Raw genomic sequence first — 9739 nt, forward strand, 5'->3', positions numbered from 1 at the left:
ATGAACTATTTTTGAATGATTGCCACTGATACTGATGTAGGAAAGGCAACAACCAACTTGTGCATAACAATTGAATAAATGTTTGATTGTTTGCTTTAGTTGTTATTCCTGGGGTGGGTGGGAGGAGAGGGGAAGATTATACAGAACACATTATTCTCTCAGAGGATTGTAAGTCTTGCCACTTAGAGTCCTTATGTATATTTAAGGTTGAGATAGATAGATCCTTGATCAGTAGAGGAATAAAGAGTTATGCGGAAACAGCAGGATTGTGGATGTGAGGAATGTCAGGTCAGTCACGATCCTACTGAACAGTGGAGCTGGCTCAAGGGGCTGTTTCTTATGGTCTTACATGGGAAAGTTCTCTGATGCTTCTTCAAATATTGAAATCTTTTCCATCTGCCTGAAAATTCGGACATTTAGGCTGACAATTTAACACCATTTCTGATGGACAACAGCCTAGATCTTGCAGTAATTGGGCAGATTGCTGGTGCCTGCAAAACTGTTTCCAATCTGCTGACAGTGCCCAGTTCTTCTCTCTCTCTCATTTGCAGCAGAAAAGGGCAACACAACATCTTATGGATAAATCCAGCAAATATAGTAGAGTTGGGTGAAGGAGATGGCGCACCCACCTTTTACAACAGTAGCCATCTTATTGATTTAAGTTTTTAATGGTCCAATCCTTTAATGAGTGTGTGGACGTTTATACAATACAACACAGCACAGGAATAGCCCACTAAGCCTGGGTCGATTTCTAATCATTATTTAGACTCACTAATTATTGCCTATATGTGGTTTCTATCTCTCTGTTCACCTCCCATTCATGTGCCTATCAAGATATGCCTTAAACATTGCTAACATGCTTGCTTTCACCACCCCCACTGGAAGTGTGTTCCCAGCAGCCACCACGCTCTGTGAAAATATTTTCCACGCACTTTTCTCCAAAACCTTCCACTCTCACCTTAATCCTGTTCCCTCCTGTAGCTGACATTTCCACCCTAGGAAAAAGTCTCAGATAATCCCACCCTATCTCTGCCTCTCATAATTTTGTAGACCTCTATCGGGTTGCCCCTCAGCCTCTGTCTTTCCAGTGAAAACAATCCGAGTTTATCCAACCTCTCCTCACAAAATAAAAACTTCCAAACCAGGTAGACCTTCTCTGCACCCACTGCAAAGTATCCATGTCCTTCTGGCAGTGTGGTGACCAGAAATGCATACAATTTTCCAAATGTGGCCTCAATAAAGTTTTATACAGCTATAACATAACTTGCCAACTTCTATCTTCAGTACCCTTGCTGATGAATGCAAGTGTGCTGTATGACTTCTTGACCACCTTATCCACCTGTGTTGCCACTTTCAGAGCTCTGTAGACCTGTACAAACAGATCCCTCTGAATGTCAGTACTCCTTAGGGTTCTGCCATGTATTGTATAATTCACACCTGAATTTTATCTTCCAAATTGCATTACCATACATTTGTCCGGATTAAACTCCATCTGTTATATCTCTGCCCAAATCTGTAATCTATCTATAGGCCGTTGTATCATTTGACAATCCTCCCCACTAATTGCAACTCCATCAGTTTTGGTGTCATGCACAAACTTACTAATTAGACCACCTACATTTTCCTTCATATCATTCATATACATTACAAATAACAAAGGTCCCAGCAATGATTCCTGCAGAACACCACTAGTTACTGATCTCCATTCTGAAAACCACCCTTCCACCACTACTCTCTGTCTTCTATGACCAAGCCATTTGTACATCCATCTAGCCAACTTGCCTTGAATCCCATGAGAATCTATCTTCTGCCATGAGATATCTCATCAAATGCCTTAATAAAGTCCATGTAGACAACATCTACTGCCCTTCCCTCATCAATCATTCTTGTCATCTCCTCAAAAAACGCAATCAAGTTGATGAGACATGCTCTTCCTGCACAAACTCATTCTGCCTATCACTAACAAGTCCATTGGCTTCCAGTTATGAATAAATCCTGTCTCTCAGTATCTTCTCCAATAGCCTTCCCACCATTGACATCAGGCTCACTGGCCTGTAATTACCTGATTATCTCTGTTTCCCTTCTTAAACAAAGAAACAACATTGGCCATTTTCCAGTCTTCTGGAACATTGCCTGAGGCCAAAGAGGATTCAAAGATATCTGTTAAGACCCCAGCTATTTTCTCCCTTGCCTCCCACAGTATCCTGGAATAGATCCTATTTAACCCTGGGGACTTGTCTGCCTTACTGCATTTCAAGACACCCAACACTTTCTCCTTCATTCCATTGACATGCCCAAGACTATTCACACACCTTTTCCTAACCTCAACATCCCTCACATCCCACTCTTTTGTGAATACCAATGTAACATACTCATTAAAGATCTCATTTATATGCTCTGGCTCTACACATAACATCCCTCTTTTATCCTTGAGTGAGCTTAATCTTTGAGGAGAAAGTGAGTCTGCAGATGCTGGAGATCAAAGTTGAAACTTTATTGCTGGAACAGCACAGCAGGTCAGGCAGCATCCAGGGAACAGGAGATTCGACGTTTCGGGCACAGGCCCTTCTTCAGGAATGAGCAGAGAGTGTTCAGCAGGAGAAGATAAAAGGTAGGGAGGAGGGACTTGGAGGAGGGGAGTTGGAAATGTGATAGGTGGAAAGAGGTCAAGGTGAGGGTGATAGGTCGGAGTAGGGTGGAGGCGGAGAGGTCAAGAAGAAGACTGCAGGTCAGGAAGGCGGTGCCGGGCTGGAAGGATCCGGCTGAGACAAGGTGGGGGGAGGGGGGATGAAGAAACTGGTGAAGTCCAAGTTCATCCCCTGCGGTTGGAGGGTTCCCAGTCGGAAGATAAGACGCTCCTCCTCCGACCGTCGGGTTGTTGTGGTTTGGCGGTGGATGAGTCCAATGACCTGCATATCCTCGGTGGAGTGGGAGGGGGAGTTGAAATGCTGTGCCACAGGTTGGTTGGGTTGGTTCGTCCGGGTGGCCCAGAGGTGCTCCCTGAATCGCTCCGCAAGTAGGCGGCCTGTCTCCCCAATATAGAGGAGGCCACACCGGCTGCAGCGGATGCAGTAGATGATGTGGGTGGAGGTGCAGGTGAATCTGTGGCGGATATGGAAGTTTCCCTTGGGGCCTTGGAGAGAAGTGAGGGGGGAGGTGTGGGCGCAAGTGTTGCACCTCCTGCGGTTGCAAGGGAAGGTGCCGGGAGTGGTGGTTGGGTCGGTGGGGGGTGTGGATCTGACAAGGGAGTCGCGGAGGGAGTGGTCTCTACGGAAAGCTGATAGGGGAGGGGAGGGAAATATATCCTTGGTGCTGGGGTCTGTTTGGAGGTGGCGGAAGTGATGGCGGATGATGCGCTGTACATGGAGATTGGTGGGGTGGTAGGTGAGGACCAGTGGGGTTCTGTCCTGGTGGCGGTTGGAGGGGCGGGGCTCAAGGGCGGAGGAGCGGGAAGTGGAGGAGATGCGGTGGAGGGCACCGTCGACCACGTCGGGGGGGAAATTGCGGTCCTTGAAGAAGGAGGCCATCTGTGTTGTACGTATTTTGAACTGGTCCTCCTGGGAGCAGATGCGGCGGAGACGAAGGAATTGGGAGAATGGGATGGCGTTTTTACAGGGGGCCACGTTCGTGACACCACCCACGCCCTCCACCTCCTCCAGGATTTCCGCTTCCCCGGTCCCCAACGCCTCATCTTCACCATGGACATCCAGTCCCTGTACACCTCCATCCCCCATCACGAAGGACTCAAAGCACTCCGCTTCTTCCTTTCCCGCCGTACCACCCAGTACCCTTCCACCGACACCCTCCTTCGACTGACCGAACTGGTCCTCACCCTGAACAACTTTTCTTTCCAATCCTCCCACTTTCTCCAAACAAAAGGAGTAGCCATGGGCACCCGCATGGGCCCCAGCTATGCCTGCCTCTTTGTAGGGTATGTGGAACAATCCATCTTCCGCAACTACACTGGCCCCACCCCCCATCTTTTTCTTCGCTACATTGATGACTGTATCGGCGCTACCTCGTGCTCCCACGAGGAGGTTGAACAGTTCATCCACTACACCAACACCTTCCACCCCGACCTCAAATTCACCTGGACAGTCTCGGACTCCTCCCTCCCCTTCCTAGACCTTTCTGTTTCTATCTCAGGCGACCGAATCAACACGGACATCTACTACAAACCTACCGACTCCCACAGCTACCTGGACTACACCTCCTCCCATCCTGCCCCCTGTAAAAACGCCATCCCATTCTCCCAATTCCTTCGTCTCCGCCGCATCTGCTCCCAGGAGGACCAGTTCAAAATACGTACAACACAGATGGCCTCCTTCTTCAAGGACCGCAATTTCCCCCCCGACGTGGTCGACGGTGCCCTCCACCGCATCTCCTCCACTTCCCGCTCCTCCGCCCTTGAGCCCCGCCCCTCCAACCGCCACCAGGACAGAACCCCACTGGTCCTCACCTACCACCCCACCAATCTCCATGTACAGCGCATCATCCGCCGTCACTTCCGCCACCTCCAAACAGACCCCAGCACCAAGGATATATTTCCCTCCCCTCCCCTATCAGCTTTCCGTAGAGACCACTCCCTCCGCGACTCCCTTGTCAGATCCACACCCCCCACCGACCCAACCACCACTCCCGGCACCTTCCCTTGCAACCGCAGGAGGTGCAACACTTGCGCCCACACCTCCCCCCTCACTTCTCTCCAAGGCCCCAAGGGAAACTTCCATATCCGCCACAGATTCACCTGCACCTCCACCCACATCATCTACTGCATCCGCTGCAGCCGGTGTGGCCTCCTCTATATTGGGGAGACAGGCCGCCTACTTGCGGAGCGATTCAGGGAGCACCTCTGGGCCACCCGGACGAACCAACCCAACCAACCTGTGGCACAGCATTTCAACTCCCCCTCCCACTCCACCGAGGATATGCAGGTCATTGGACTCATCCACCGCCAAACCACAACAACCCGACGGTCGGAGGAGGAGCGTCTTATCTTCCGACTGGGAACCCTCCAACCGCAGGGGATGAACTTGGACTTCACCAGTTTCTTCATCCCCCCTCCCCCCACCTTGTCTCAGCCGGATCCTTCCAGCCCGGCACCGCCTTCCTGACCTGCAGTCTTCTTCTTGACCTCTCCGCCTCCACCCTACTCCGACCTATCACCCTCACCTTGACCTCTTTCCACCTATCACATTTCCAACTCCCCTCCTCCAAGTCCCTCCTCCCTACCTTTTATCTTCTCCTGCTGAACACTCTCTGCTCATTCCTGAAGAAGGGCCTGTGCCCGAAACGTCGAATCTCCTGTTCCCTGGATGCTGCCTGACCTGCTGTGCTGTTCCAGCAATAAAGTTTCAACTGAGCTTAATCTTTCCCTAGCAACCTTTTTGCTCCTATATACATATGCAATACCTTGGGATTCTCCTTAACCCAGCTAGCCAAGGACATTTCATAACCCTTTTTAACCCTCCTAACTACAAGTTTGTACTTCTATCTACTTTCTCTATATTCTTCAAGGACTTTGTCTGTTTTTAGTAGTCTAGAGTCATAGAGTCATAGAGATGTACAGCACTAGACCTTGGTTTTTTTTTGACTAAGATTATAATATCCCCTGTCATCCAAGGTTTCCAAAGCCTGGCTGTCCTCTCTTTCATTTTATTAGGGACATGCCTGTCCTGCACTCTAATCAACTGGTCCTTAAAAGACTCCTAGATGTCAGATGTGGACTTAACCTCAAACAGCTGCTGCCAATCCACATTCTCCAATTCTTGCCTAATTTGGTTGTAATTGGTCTTCCCCCAAGTTAACACCTTCATCCCAATTTAACACCTTGATCTAACTTGTCTTGATCCATAAGTGCGTGAAAACTTATGGAATTATGGTCACTATTCCCAAATTCCCCCCCTCCCCCGCATTAAAACCTGGCCAGGCTCATTTCCCTATACAAAGTCAAGTATAGCCCCCCCCGTCATTGGGCTATCCTCATATTATTTCAAAAAAACCATCCTAGGCACACCTAACAAATTGCTCCCCATCCAAACCTCTGGCACCTATACTCAGTCAGTATAGGTGAAGCTGAAATCATCCACAACAGCTCAGTTATTTTTACATATTCCCCAAATCTGACTACATATCCTTTCCTCTATCTCCCAGCAGGTGGGAGATGTGTAGTACAATCCCTTACAATTCCTGAGCTCGACCCATTATGCCTCACTGCAAGATCCCTTCAGAGTGTTCTCCCTCAACACAGTTGTGATATGTTCCTTACACAGTAATGCAACTCCCCTACCTCTTTTGCTTCCTTCTCAGTCTCATCTAAAACATCGATATCCTGGAACATTAAGGTAGGTAATAACAATGACTGCAGATGCTGGAAACCAGATTCTGGATTAGTGGTGCTGGAAGAGCACAGCAGTTCAGGCAGCGTTCAGGCAGCATCCAAGGACCTTCGAAATCGACGTTTCGGGTAAAAGCCCTTCATCAGGAATAAAGGCAGTGTGGCTGAAGCGTGGAGAGATAAGCTAGAGGAGGATGGGGGTGGGGAGAAAGTAGCATAGAGTACAATGGGTGAGTGGGGGAGGGGATGGATGTGATAGGTCAGGGAGGAGAGGGTGGAGTGGATAGGTGCCAATCCTGTCCCTCTTTCAACCATTTCTCTGTGATAGCAACAACATCATAACTGCATGCATTAATCCAGGCTCTAAGTTCATCCATCGTTATACTTCTTGCATTGAAGCAAATATAGTCCAAGCCTCCAGTTCTGCTGAACTCAACAACCTCTCCCAGACTGCTCTTCCTCTCAACTATATTTGCCTAACGTCAATCTCTTCCCCAATTTCTGTGACCTCTACTTGCTGACTTACTGCTTCAGTTCCCACCCGCCAACAAAACTAGTTTAAACTGGTGCCCCTCCAGTTTAAATGTAACTCATCCTTCTTGTACAGGTTCCAAATTCCCTGGAAGACATCCCAATGATCCAAATATCTGAAGCCTTCCCCATACACCAGTTCCTTCGCCATGTGTTCAACTATATTCCCCTTCATCAGTATCCAAAACAAAGTACTTGTTTGATAGGGGGACAGCTGCAGGGGACTGTCCATCCAGCGGTCACCCATATGTCTTCATGTACCTTGGGTGTGACCATGTTTCTATAACTTTTATCTATGACGCTCTCTGCCATTTTTGTGCTCCTTCATATCTCCAATTGATGCGCAAGCTGATCCATTAGTTCGGTGAGTATTTGAAGCTGGATACACATCCTGTAGATGTAATTATCAGGGACAGTCTCAACGTCCATGATTGACCACATTTGCAGGCAGAACACAAAACCCCACCAACTAACACGACTAACGCTCTACTGGCTGGTAATTTACAAGTTAAATTTTAATTAACTAGCTGAAAATTACAGTTATTACTTTCTAACAAATAGCCCCACTCCAACTTACTCACTCTCTGAACTCCCTGTACTAACCAGAAGACAAACTAAATACTAAACTTTTGAAAGACTGAGACACACATACACTGTACTGCAGTGAGATTCCTTCACCTGGAGCACCAAGGGACTGACCACAGTTGGTGGTGAGTTAAAGGAGAAGGAAAAATCTAATTGGCCGTCCCCTCGCCAATCTACGTGTCATTGATACATCTAACCATTGCATAACTCTTGTTGGATGTATGGTAGAATGAACAACCAATGGTGAATTCCTTAGCAGAATATAAAGAAAGGCTACACATACAGACTAGATTCTTATTTACAACAGGAACCACCCCAATATCCACAAACAGAGCTGTGTCAAGACTCTGTTTAAATGAGCTATAACACACTGCAGCACCCAGAGCTCTGCAAAAAAAAGAGGAACACTTGTACAAAGTCCTAGCTAATAATGGTTACCCTAACAGCTTCATCTGCTGATGTCTGGCATACAAACAATACCAAGAAGACACTGTACGACCCAACACACTGACCACCCTATCCTATATTGGAAATGTCTCAGAACTAACTGCAAGACTCCAATGTTCTCTGGGAATAATGGCAGCACACAAACCAACAGTCACACTTTACCAGCTACTATCCAAAACAAAAGACCCAATACCTATAACTTGCAGGACCAATGTGATATACAAAATATCATGCAGCAACTGTGAGAAACATTACATAGGACAAACAGGCAGGAAACTCATCACCAGAATACATGAGCATCAGCTTACAACAAAATGACATGACCAATCCTCCCTCAGTCAATACACACTGACAATGAAGGGCACCAATTCAATTGGGACATTGTCCAGATACTGGGACAAGCAACACAATGAGAAGCTCAGGAATTCCCGAAGGCCTGGTATTATCCCCAGGTGCCATAAACAAGCACATTGAAATAGACCCCATTTAGAGACCACTACAGCACAAAACTGGAAATAGAACCACTTGCCATAACAGACAGATCTGCAGGGATTTGGGGCAAATCACAACAACAGCACCTCATATGGAGAGTACACAGCACAGAAGATGTCACCCAGTAAGGGGATAAAACATTCGCAAAAAAATTAGCTGGCTCAGTGAAACAACCAACAACTCCTTTTTGGAGGTGAACTTCCACTCTCAGACTGTGTGTGACATCAGTAGAACAATGCAACATGACCATTAACTTCTTCAGAACCAGTATCTTTTACAATACGACTAAGGACATCCTCTAATGTGTTGTAAAGCAGATTAAAGCTATTTGATGCACTGCAAACCATCACCAGCAGTAAAATTACAATCTGCCATAAGCAATACCCTCAAGGCATGGCATATCCTTCACCCTACCATGACCAACAGGCTTGGGGATCAACGCTTACTCAATGAAGATTGAAGAGAACGTGCAAGGAGAACAACCAATTGTTGCTTAAAATGAGGTGTCGAACTTGTGGAGCGAGAACACAAGATTACATGAATATTAAATAACAGAAGTAGCCATGAGAGTCATGGCAAAGTAATTTCATAATAAATAGGCCTTTGCAACTCTGCTGTATTCTGTCATGAGTAGGTGATGCACAATTAAACAACAAGCAAAGAGGAGAATGCACAGACTTCTGTATTCTTAATGATGGAGGAACTCCACACATCGGTGCAAAGAGATGCCTGCCACCTTTGCGAACTGTTTCACCAGGAGTGCTGAGAGTCTGATCCACCCCAATCTCTTCTTCAAGCCCCAAATTGCCAGTTTACATCTAATTCGATCCACCCCACATGTCAGCAAGGAACATCTGAGTGCATGGGATGCAACAAAAGTTACAGTTTACCTTCAACACCTTGGTGGTCATGCTGAAGGCAGTGTGCAAGGGCACAGAAGGCAGGCACGTCAATGCCATTTCCCAGAGTGGCTCAGCAGCAGTATTACCGACTGAATTGGTCGAGACCTAAAGGACAGAGCTGCAAACTGCGTCTACAGCAGTTGGGAAAGGAACCAGCAAAAGGGATAAATATACTTGACCTCGTCCTCACCAATCTACCTGCTCATATCTATCTGTGCATGACAGTATCAGTAAGAGTGACCACTGCACAGTCCTTGTGGGGATGAAGTCCCCTTTTCACATTAAGAATACCAAACATCATTTTGTGTAGCATTGTAGCAACTTGCTGAATGGGAATAGACTAAGAACACATCTAGCAGTTGAAGAATGGGCATCCTCAGAAGTGCTGTGGGCTATCAGCTTATACTGCATCGTGGGTTGTATATCTCCCATTCTACCATTACCA

Source organism: Chiloscyllium plagiosum, unplaced genomic scaffold, assembly GCF_037043375.1.
Source record: "Chiloscyllium plagiosum isolate Xiang-an unplaced genomic scaffold, Cpla_swu_hap1 HiC_scaffold_6, whole genome shotgun sequence".
Classification (NCBI taxonomy): domain Eukaryota; kingdom Metazoa; phylum Chordata; class Chondrichthyes; order Orectolobiformes; family Hemiscylliidae; genus Chiloscyllium; species Chiloscyllium plagiosum.